The sequence below is a fragment of the Rhinolophus sinicus genome, linkage group LG02, assembly GCF_036562045.2.
Source record: "Rhinolophus sinicus isolate RSC01 linkage group LG02, ASM3656204v1, whole genome shotgun sequence".
Taxonomy (NCBI): domain Eukaryota; kingdom Metazoa; phylum Chordata; class Mammalia; order Chiroptera; family Rhinolophidae; genus Rhinolophus; species Rhinolophus sinicus.
The window spans coordinates 72,130,351-72,142,921 of record NC_133752.1 but is presented as its reverse complement, the minus strand read 5'-3'; the positions used below and the strand labels follow the sequence as shown (position 1 = coordinate 72,142,921).

The 12,571-nt window shown below is 39.8% G+C and overlaps 1 pseudogene; it reads right to left on the bottom strand.

The window, feature by feature from the left end:
* Positions 1-438: 438 nt before the first annotated feature.
* On the bottom strand, positions 439-1,861 carry LOC109451679 (translation initiation factor IF-2, mitochondrial; annotated as a pseudogene).
* Between the last annotated feature and the right edge of the window lie 10,710 nt (positions 1,862-12,571).

Here is a 12,571-nt window from a genome sequence, read left to right as displayed (position 1 = left end):
CTGGGGCTTTATGCGTCACCAGTAAAAACTGCAAGGGAGTTTCATATTGGATTCCAGTGTCCAGGTGCCTAAGGATTAAGAAATTGCCCTGTCCAGGTTAGGATTCTGCTAATTGAACAAGGTATATGTAGCACTGAGAAAGGTAACAAAACAGAGTTCTTAAGTCAGTCACTAAGGGGAAAAAACAAAGAGAAAACAGCTGACTATCAGATGGCTCGAACTGCAAACTAAGTCTAATTACAGGTGTCTAGATAGCGAGTTATGTGGCAAGTCAAACTGCAAATGAGCTAAGTCTAATTACATTATTGATTCCCGAATTTCACCCTTACACGTTAGCTATAGCTACTGAACTCTGATATTACTATTTTTCAGTGGCATCGTATTCGTTACCAATTACTATTCGGTTGACTACTGATATATTTTAATCTGAATTTATTGCTAACGGTAAAATACTGCCTTGGTTATTTTCAGATTCTCTTTATCTTTCTCCTGTTCTTGCTCATACTTCCTCCAAGCAACAACTTCACGTGCTCTTGGCTCAGATTCTACTTCAAGAATTTCATCTCCTGCAGAAAAGAGGTCTCTCCAGCCTATAATTCCCACGGGCCGGCTGGGAGAGGGCTCATTAATTGTTTTTCCATTTTCATCAAACATTAAGCATACTTTCACCCAACTCTTTCCCGCAACCATAATTGAGCCTTTCCTCAAAGTTCCTCTTTGAATTGTTGCTGTAGTAACAGGACCTCTTTCTTTGTGAGATTCTATTACTGTTCTTTCCACTGGACCAGTGGGGTCTGCTTTCAATTCCAACACGTCTGCAAGAGTAATTGTTTCCTCTGCCAAAGCCATCAGATTATCACCCATAAGTGCAGAGACATGCACTGCTTTAATGTCGCCTCCATAATCCTCGCACGCCACATCATAAGCTGGCAGTTCTTTTTTCACTTTTTCAGGATCAGCCGCAGTTTTGTCACACGGGTTTATGGCAAGGACAATGGGCACTTGAGCATCTCTGGCACGCTGAATAGATTCTAGAGTTTGTTTCATCACTCCTTCATCTGCAGCTACAACCAACAGGACAATGTCATGACCTGAGCACCTCTGGCTCTCATGGCTGAGAAAGCAGCATGTCCTAGAGTGTCAGGAAAGACGATTTTTTCCAGGAGGCGGAAAGACAAGAAAAGCACCCATGTGCTAAGTGATATCTCCAGCTTCCTTTGCTGCCACTTGAGTTTTTCCGCAGTTTATCAAGTAATGTGGTCGTTTTCCCCTTGATCAACATGGCCCATGATGGTGACAACTGGGAGCCTTGGAGTTAAGAAAGCTGGATCTGCCTGCAGCCTTCTCACAGCATCTTTATTTTCTCTGTCTTTGTCCTGTTTTCATTTGCTCCATTTTAACTTCATCCCTGCCTGCTTTATCACTCCTTTGATCCAGGCTTCATCTAAATGCGAATCTGCTTCTAGTGAATCTATTTTGATAGTAGTACTCATTAAAGCTTTATATACACAATCAATGTCTTTTTCCATTACTCTGGCCAGTTCCTCAACAGTCATTCCAATCCGTACCTCTACCTCCTTTTTAGATTTTGTTGAAGATAACTAAGATTTCCATGATCTTTCTCCCTTTCTGTTACTAGAAGCCTATATTGAGATAAAGCAGCCCCAAAGAGCACATCTGTTTGCCAGGACCAGGCGTACAGCTGAGCCATCCACACTGGGTAAGCAGATGAAAACACATGACTCCACTGTGCTAACGTTTTTCTTTGATTCAGGCTATGCAGCTGCCTACAAATAGTGTGAAATCGTAGCAAGTGCTCCACTTTCAGTATCATCTGGTTCATGTTTCTCTTGCTACTTATTCCAAGCCCCTCATTTTACAGAAAAGGAAAATGTGAGTCCAGAGAGCTCAAAAACACTTCTACAGTGTCATGCCTCTAGTTAATGACAGTCAGGACTAGAATGCAGGCTTTCTGACTCCCAATTCGGTGTTCTTTCACATCTAGAATATTCATGGAATCTGAAAAAGGATGATGGAAATATGTAGTTGCATTAGTGGAATGTCTGAATGTAAGAGTTGGAAGCCTTGGGACTTATTTAGCTCCTACATAAGGCCCGGAGCATCTGGATTCTGAGTCCAGGCAGAGATTGCCCAGGAAGAGGCATTCTTTTGAACAAATGTTCCTGGGGAAAGTGGGTATCCACATGAAAAACAATGAAGATGGGCCCTTACCTCACAACATATACAAAAGTTAACTCAAAATGGGTCAAAGATCTAAACATAAGAACTATAACTATAAAACTCTTAGAAAACATAAGCGGATATCTTCATGACATTGGATTTGTCAATGATTCTTGAATATTACACAAAAAGTAGAGGTGACAAAAGAAGAAATAGATAAATTGAACTTCATCAAAATTAAAAATTTTCTACGTGAGGGGCAGGCCCGGTGGCTTAGGCGGTTAGAGCTCCATGCTCCTAACTCGGAAGGCTGCCAGTTCGATTCCCACATGGGCCAGTGGGCTCTCAACCACAAGGTTGCCAGTTCAATTTCTCAAGTCCCACAAGGGATGGTGGGCAGCGCTACCTGCAACTAAGATTGAACACGGCACCTTGAGCTGCGCTGCCTCCCGGATGGCTCAGTTGGTTGGAGTGCATCCTCTCAACCACAAGGTTACCGGTTCAACTCCCGCAAGGGATGGTGGGCTGTGTCCCCTGCAACTAGCAACAGCAACTGAACCTGGAGCTGAGCTGTGCCCTCCACAACTAAGATTGAAAGGACAACAACTTGACTTGGAAAAAAGTCCTGGAAGTACACACTGTTCCCCAATAAAGTCCTGTTCCCCTCCCCCAATAAAATCTTTAAAAAAAAATTTCTACATGAAATGACACAATCGAGAAGTGAAAAGATAACATATAGAATGGGAGAAAATACTTGTAAATCATGTACCCAACAAAGGGTTAATATCCAGAATATATACAAACTCTTACAACTTAACAAAACCCCATGCAATTTAAAATGGGCAAACGACCTGAGCAGATTGTTCTTCCAAACAAGATATACAAATGGCCGATAGCACATGAAAAAGATTCTCAACATCACTAATAATCAGGGAAATCTAAGTCAAAAGTACAACGAGATATAAATTTACACACATAAAGATGGTTATTACAAAAATAAAAATAATAACAAGTGTTGGAGAGGATGTGGAGAAATTGGAACCCTTGTTCATTGCTGGTGGGAATGTAAAATGGTGCAACCGCTGTGGAAAATATTATAGTGTTTCCTCACAAAAACTAAATAGAATTTATCATGATCTAGCAATTCCACTTTTGGGCACATACCCAGAAAAAAGCAGGTACTTGAATAGATATTTGTATACGAAATGGTCATAGCAGCATTATTCACAATAGCCAAAATGTGGAAACAACCCAGATGTCCATTGACAGTTAAACAGGTATACAAAATGTGGTATAAACATACAACAGAATATTATTCAACCTTAAAAAGAAATGAAATTTTGATACAAACTACAACATGGATAAACCTTGAAGACATTGTACTAAGTAAATAAAACCAGACACAAAAAGACAAATATTGCATAATTCCACTTCTAATCACAGAGAGAGAAAGTAGAATATTGGTTACCATGGGTTGGGGGTTGGGGGGAAATAGGGAGTTATTGTTTAAAGGAATTTCAGTTTGGGTTGATGAAAATGTTCCAGAGATGGATAGCAGTCATGGTTGCACAACAATATGGGTGTACTTAATGTCACTGAACTGTACAATTAAAAATGGTTAAAGGGGACACCAAGGGATGACCATGTTAAGACACAAGGAGAAGACAGCCATCTACAAGCCAAACAGAGACGCCTCGGGAGGAATCAACCCTGCCAACACCTTGATCTTGGCCTTCTAGCCTCCAGAACTGTGAGACAATACATTTCTGTTGTTTTTAAAAACTAGTTACAATGGTAAATTTTCTGTTGTGTATATTTTACTACAAAAAGGGGGCATGACCATGGAAATGGAAATATTGGCGCTTGGAAACTTCTGTGAGGGTTTTCTGCCACCAAAATGTGGAGCCTTGGAGTAGGTGATCCTTTGATTAGTAGAGCATACTAAATGGGGGTGTTTGGATATGCAAAGTTAGACCCAGAGAATAGTTGTGTGTGCAGTAGTAGATAAGCAATGGCTCTATGTAAGAAAGTAAACACTGTTTGGGAGGTTTGAGGCTGGAGCTAGAGTTGAGAGGAGAAAGGTTTCAGGGGGGTAGGGGAAGCCAAAAAACTAGTGACAAGCTGTAACCTGAGAGAGAGAACATGACCAGAGAGCGAGAGAAAAAATAATCCCTACCACACGGAATGACTAAGGAGTGTCTAATACACAGTTTTCATTGTTGCCTTTCCCCATGCTGTGTTGTAAGTCCCCTCTTCTATTTCCCCAACTTTTAATCAATAACCCTGGGTTAGTGATTCTTGGGGGGGAAAGGAAATTGGGACATGTTTGACATGGCATAAAATAGGCCAGTGAGAGAGGGTGACATCTGTAGAGCTGAACGGGACAGTCAGAAAGAAGGCTGCAGCCTGGACTGGTCAAGAGAAGGAGAATCTGCCCCTGCTCCCCAGTGATCCCTGACAGGGGCTGGGAGGGAGGCAGATTTCCCACCACATGCGAAACACAATTTCCAGCCATTTCATTTAGACGTTAAAGGGTAACACCAGAGACCTAGGGAACCTGGGGACATCAGGCTGACAAATGGAATCAAGTTCATTATAATATGTAAATTCAAACATATTTTGTGGCTTGGCTAGCGTAATCCTTTTTTGACTTAGTCCTTGGACATTTTCTTCCCAGGCAGATAAACTTTTGTGTTTGTATAGTGTAAGAAGATATGTATATTGATAATTTGCTGCAGTCACAAGCTAAGGTTGCTGCCATATGTTGCTTATCATAGGAAGCACAAATGATCAGAGTCAAACAAAACATTTTTGCATTTAGCATGTGCCACAGAGTTGTCTTTTTATACCTTTTTTTCATTAACAATGGAGAGGAAAATAAACTGATGTGAGCTGCGGACTTTGCCAAAGTAGACATTTGCTTTCTGTTACCTTCAGTCCTCCTCTCCTAGGCTTATGGCATCTCCCAGGGCTAGGTCTGCTCTACATAGGGCTCCCAGAGATAAGGATGGGACTCTCCTGTTCCAGCTCAGCTGTCCCATCAGAGCGAGTTCTCTTCCACTTCTTGTGGAACGTCTGCAAGCCTCAATCAGAGGTCGCTGAGTCCCTCCCCTCCTGGGATACAAAGTTCAGGCATGGTAGTGTGGCTCACATGTGCCATACCAGCAGGGCTTAATTTACAAATATATACATTTTGGAAGAAGCAGTTGGTGTTCAAACATGGCCCATCTGTGCTCCTGAAAGGAAACAAATGGCTCTCATTGAATGCAGGTGGAGGAGGGAGATACAGCCTATACGCCTATTCGCTTTCATGGAGCCATGAGTGGTTCAATGAGACCTCTTTGAGACTTCTCAGGACAGTGTCCCAAATGGCCGATCAAGGGAGGATCCTGGAAGTCCCTTGAATGCAGACTTTGAGGAGAGGAGAGTGGAATTTAGTTTGGGTAGGGAGAAGAGAAGATCATAAGATGGTGACAGTGTTGCTAAGGATTGGAGCAATTAATAGGTCCCTGGTACAGAAAGGAGGAGTAACCAGGCCGAAACCTCTTCCTTTTGCTGAGGGGGCGCTAGGTTACTTGTGCTGCTCATGCATGCACGTGTATGTGTACCATGTAAGTGTGCATGGGTGTGCATGGGTGTGCACGTGTTGGGGGTGAGGGCTGTTTGCAAGTTCTTGGGACCTGTTTCCCCTCTCCCATTTTTTTCTTCATTGAGGTAAAATTCACATATCAAAATTAACCATTTAAAATTGTACAACTCAGTGGCATTTAGTACATTCCCACCATTGTGCAACCACCATCTTTATCTGGTTAAAACATTTTATTACCCTAAAAGGAAGCTGTACTCATTAAGCAGTCACTCCCACATCCCACATCCCACATCCCCCTTTCTCCAAGCCCCTGATAACCAGGTATCCGTTTTCTGTTTCTGTGCCTTCACCTATTCTGGATATATCATATGAATGGAATCATGTAATGGATGACCTTTTGTGTCTAGATTCTTTCACTTAGCATAATACTTTCAAGGCTCATCCCTGTTATAGCATGTATCAATATTTCATTCCTTTTTATGGCTGAATAATATTCCCTTGTATGGACATACCACATTTTTTACCCATTTATCAGTGGATGGTCGTTTGGATAGTTTCTACCTTTTAGCTTTTTGAAAAATTAAATTTATTGGGGTGTCATTAATAAAATTGTATAGGTTTCAAGTGTACAATTCTATAATCATCATCCATATATTGCATTGTGTGTTCACCCAAAGTCAAATCTCCTGTCAGCATATATTTGACCCCAATTACCCTTTTCTACCTCCCCCCATTTGCTTCTGGTAATCACTATACTGTTATCTATGTCCTTTTGTCTGTTTTTAAGAGTGTTTCCATGAATATTTGTACACAAGTTTTTATTTGAATTTCCCTCCCTGTTTTATACTGTGCCTTTTTCAGGGTGCTAGAGAGAAAAAAGTTACAAACATTACATTAAACATGACCATACATGAAATCAGTTATAGAAATTGTGATGGTTCTATTTATTCTATGTCCACTGATATAAATGTCACAAAATATTCATTGCTACAAACTAAAGATAAAGATAAACTATAACTATACGTGCTAGACAACTATTAAGGGCTGAAAAAAATTCAGAAATTCTATACTCCATCTGACAGGGAAATATCTTTAAATTTCTGTTTATCTTTTAAAAATTGAAGTAGGGAATAGCAGATGACACATTATGGATATGTCTGATATCAGAAAGATTTTCATAGATCACCAAATAATAAACTCACACTGAAAGAAAGGCCTTGTCCCTACACATCGCTACATACATTACACATTTGTATATTTATATATTTTATATGTTTACTTATATATTTTAATATATAATATATACCGTGTGAGCAGTTTAAATGGTTCATTTATATATTTTAAGTTAAAATAAAGTGTTTTAAGATTTAGGAAAAAAGGTAAATCACAACAGTTATTAGATTGTACTCACCCACCTTCTTTCCCAGTTATTGACTGGTTGATTAAGATTTGATTCTCTAACAGGAATATGTGTATATTGAGGAGGAAAGAGAGGTAATAGTGGAGATGTAAGTGTGGAACCGGGGCATGTGGACAACTCTGGTGTGTCCAGGAACCAGAAGACAGGACGTCAGGGAAGCCCAGCTATCCAGTTCCTCGTCACACAAGCACTAAAGTGTCGTCAGATACGCTTGGAGACGGAATCTTTCTCAGGGAGATCTGAGGTTCTGATCCTCGAGGGCAGCTTTTATAAAGGGGAGGGCTACAGGTGGAGGTCAAGTGTAGACCCTATGACAATCAGTGCTGGCTGAGAGAGTGAGAGTGGTGTGACAATAGTATAGACCACTGACCTGTTCCCCTCTCCACCCCCAACCACAGGTCCACCAACCTTCACTTCCAAGCAGTGCTTTTGTACAAGGTAAGAGAGAAAATACCTCCCTGGAGGCAGGTAACCTAACCTATCCTATCGGAGAAAAGTCACCGGCAGGGAAGACCATAGTGAACTGGTAAGATCTGATTTTGTTATTTTGCCTTCAGCAGCTGTGGGTGATACCGGAACACCCCTTATTCAATGGCAGCAGAGCCCTGTTTTGTTCTTAGAAGTGAGGAGACTGATGGGTTTCTAGTTCCTCGTAGGTGGGAGACTCAGCTTCCAGCAAGCACTGAAAGCCAGCTACCGATGTATAAAGAGTAAGCTCGCCATTCCTGGCCAGATTATTGCTCAAGAAATGGGATTTTTTTCTGTGCACTTTGACCTCTCCCAGGCAGTCCTGTATCTTACTCCAACAAGTTTATCATTTTAGTAACATTTTTAAGAAAAAGATGAGATATCTGGCATGCACAAAATGGTAAGACATTCAATTCTGGAGCAGAATGAAGGGAAAACTCTTGCTTCCCAAGGCCAAACATGACGTGAGCCAAATCAAACTTTTAAAAGCAGCCTTTCCGTCAAAAGTCTGTAGTGTTTCCTTTCCCCAAATTTCTTTTTGTTTTTGGTTTTTTTGAACAAGCCTTATCTGGGAGTCACCAAAGTCAAAGTCTGGGAGTCACAAAAGACAAGCAACAAGAAGTGTTTATTAACCCCTCTGTAATTCTTAAAACCTGAAAATGCCTCTGAGCAATTATAATGGAGATATTTACGAAGGTAACTTCTTAGGATTGGTTAAAAAGTTTTCATTGTTATAAGGTTTGATATTAGAGAAAGCCTCCTGATTACGGGCTATGGAGAGTTATGCACAACTTGTTAGAAGCCCAAGGGCATAAGGGGTTGGTTTCTGACTTGAGGATTGAAAAGGCACTGTACATAAGATGTCTCTCTTGTGTCTGTGTGTAGCATCTCCCTTCCTGAATCTGGCTCAAGGAAGGGTGAAGCAATCCTTTCACAGGATCTCACCCTATGAACAGGCAGTTGCTTATGGCTGCAAGTGCCATTAGATTTGCAGAGTCATTTCACATGTAGATCATGGAAACAGCACAGGACCTCCAGTCAACAGGCCTGGCTTAGGATCCTGGCTCTACCTCAGGCAGCTGAATGACTCAGAACAAGACATTTAAGTACCTCTGGTCGCTTGGCCTAATCTGTAAGAAGGGAGTCTGTCCATTTGTTTTAGTCAAGGCTTTGGCATACCTACAGGCAACTGGATTTAGAGACCCAGTTTATTAACAGCATCTACGTAATTTAGCACTTTCTTAAGTCCCAATATTTCTCAGATGCTTGCCATTCAGCGAAACCTGCAGAGCTTTCCAGCTGAATGGGTGGGCAGAGAAGGAAAGAAGAAAGCCTGGTTAAAATATTGACAGTGAGACCTGATGGTATGAGACAACTATATTATGTGGATTTTAGAAAGTTTCTCTGTCTTTGGCCAGAAAAGAGCTTACTCTACTGTTGTTTCTCTGGCGCATAGTTTAGACACATTGACCCAGAGAGAAGCCTAAAAGAGAACACATGGCTTTTTCTGACTTCATACTGGCTGAGGGGAGCAAAAAGCAGCTCTTTTCACAATATTATTTCCTTGTACTTTTCAGCTACTGAAATGGAAGACCACAAACCAAAAAGCCATCTCAGGAACCAGAATTGAGAGAACTTAGAAAGGAGTGCCAATGGAAAGGCAACATGGAGGGATGGCAATGGGCCCTTGAGGCAGAGTCATCAAGGGAACAAGGAGCATCTGTGAGAACACCAGACACAAAAAGAAACAATTGTTGGAGGTCTCTGAGGCCACAGACACGTGCCTCCTTAGCTGAAGGTTTGACCCTTCTTTAAGGAGACGCTAAGAAGACAGGGCTCTTGTGAAGTGATGGCTGCCTTCCCAGGATAATAGTGCAACTCCATAGAGGGGAGAGATGTTGTTTTCCTTTTCTGAATACCTGCTGGGTTCCTTGGTGGTCCATTCAAGTTTGTGGAATCCTCTTGCCCTTCCTGTGTTGTCCCAAACTGCCTGTATCTTCCTTCCTGTATCCCTCTCTCAGTTTGGCTCTGGGACAGCCCTTGACTTTTACAACTGGAGAACAGAATTACTCCATTTTCCTCTGATCTCAGGGGACAAAACTCACTGAGATGCCTTTGTTAAGTCAGAAACACCACACGAGGCTAAAAGCTGTGGTTTCTGGAGGTGGTTTTTCCTTGGCTTCGCAGCAGAAGCTTCTCTGTACAGCCTGCGAGAGGGTCTTTCTGGGAGGGTATAGCTTTGTAAAATATTTGAAACTAACTCAGTGTTTGCAGATATGAGCTTTTTGGTTTGGCGGCATTTGTTTCTTGTGAGTTGTTAGTGTGCCTTGCAGCTGTAGCTCTTCTCTAGTTAATTTTTTTACACTAATAAGAAGTTTATTATTGCTAAATCAATTTTTTTTTTTTCTGATTCAGTATTTAGCTCAGATACCTTAAGAACACTGAAATTTGAAACATTTAATTAGACGAATGCTCAATAAGGATTTTTTGGTTCTAACCTAGATGTTTCTTATTATTTCTCCAATGTTTATTCATGGAATACTTCAAGTTTTCCTAAGATATACACATTTTTGGAGAAATTTGTCCACCTACGGTTTTAAGTCTAGGTCAGATCCAAGCAAGATTTTACTAAATTAATGTTATTTGGGAATTTTAGTCTAGGTTTTTATGAATAAGATTTTGAGTACTTAGGAAGCTTTGATCAGCACTTTTCAGGAGCAAAATAGAATACAAAGATACATATCGTTTGAAAAATATCTGCATGGTAAAACCAACACAAAGTCAAAAAAAGACCAATGGCAAACTGTGTTAACAACACGTATTGCAGAGGACTTATTTCCTATAAATTGATACAAGGAAGACTAATCACCCAGTAGAAAATTGGGCAGGCATGTTAACAGATAATACACAGAAAACAAAATTTTGTATAACTCTTAAAATATAAAAAGATCTAACCTTTACTCGTGACAGGAGAAATACCACTTACAGCTAAAATGAGATGTATCTTTCACCAATAAGATTGGTAAAGATAAAATTTTTGATAACATACTCTTGTTAGTGTAGGGTAACAGAATTTGATAGTGGAATGTAAACTGATACAATCACTAACAAAATTAAATTAACAATATCTATAAATAGCATGCGAATCCTTTAATTCAACAATTTCATTTTCCAGGAATTTATCCTAAGATACAGTCACCTATATGTGAAATAATGTGTGTACAACTATGTTCACTGAAGCATTATTTTAATAGTAAAATATTAGCAACAATGTAACAGTAAAGGTGAAAAATTATTGTGGTTTTTGTCCATTTGACTATTAGGCAGCCATTAAAAGGAATGAGACAGGCATGTTTGTCCTGAAATGGAGAAGTTCCAAGGTACATTGTGAAGTATAAAAACAAAGAACAGAAGAAGATGCAGAGCATACTACATTAAAATAAAAATTATATATAAAATACATATTATATAATTATATATAAACATATATGATATTCTACTTGACCTGTGTTCCATTGATGGTTATATATGTTTGTGTGTGTGTGTGTGTGTGTGTGTACACATTTGCATATATAGACTATCTCTGAATGGGTACACAAGAAATGTGATAGAGGAAACAGAAAATGGGGGAAAGAGAACTGCTTTTCATTATATATATTTTTGTACATCTTAAACTTTGTAACTGGTTTAATCCCTTTCCTTATGACACCCCTTTAAATGTTGAAAAACATCTTGCACAAAGGAGGCACAGATGAGTGGAAACCTCATTGCCTCTGAACATTCTTTTTTCCTGGTGAATCGTCCTGGTTCCATATCTTTAATGCCTATAATGAAGATTTGAGTCACCTGACTACCCTGAGACCTCAGGTGTCCCCCAGAATTTCTCTGTTGAAATGTGGGGAAATGGAACTTACAATGGAATGTGATGGGGTAAGTCTGGGTAACAGATTATAGTAGAAGTTAACTGAACCCAAACGAAACCATTAAAATAGGGCACCTAATAGCTGTAGTGGTTAAGTTCATGGACTCTTGAGTCAGACTGCCTTAGGGTGTGGTTTCCAGATCCATCACTCATCAACTTTATTATTGTGAGCAAATTACTAAGCAATTTTCCCTCATCTTAAAACTGGGGAATAGAAGCAGAGTCTACTTCCTTTGATGATGGTATAAAATTAATCAATCAATCTGTATAAACTACTTAAAATATTGTCTGGCACTAGCAGCTCTCGATAAATGTTAGCTGTATTATTATTATTATTATTATTATTATTATTGTTCTCAATTTATTTGGTGCTTTAATGTTCTTTCTGACATTAAATTAATTTAGCAAACGGTTATTGAACACCTGCTGCTGTATGTGTCTGGTGATGGAGGTCCAGAGAGAAATTTTGTGCCCTGAGATTTTGTTGTGCCCTGAAGGAAGTTACTGGCAGTAAACAGGACCCAAAGTCAGTGTCTTCCAGGTCAGAGGGGAGGGAGGCATTGGCTCTCCATTTAGGACAAGTTTAGTCTTTCATTTTGATCACATCTTCCTGAGTATTAAAGAACTCCTGGATCCAGCACACTCTGCACTTCCCTTGGAAAAGAATAAAAGGCTCCCTCAAACTAAAGATGTTGGCACAAGGCAGTAATCTTTTTGAAAGATTCCTTGAAAAAAAATTAACTTCAGCCTGATCTATCTGATAAAACCCAAAGAAAGAGAGTAAGGTTCATGTTTGGTTTTTCAAATTCCCATGTTTTACTGATTAATTTTAAAGGTAAATAAAATCATGGCTACTTAGGATAAACAGATAAAAGCAAAATTAATGTGAGCCAAAGCATATCAAGTTAAATCTGGGACAGATAAGGGAATGTGTAAGAGTAAAGTGTTTAGTTTTGAAGAACATTATCCCTTTGACAAGTGTTCCTGGTTT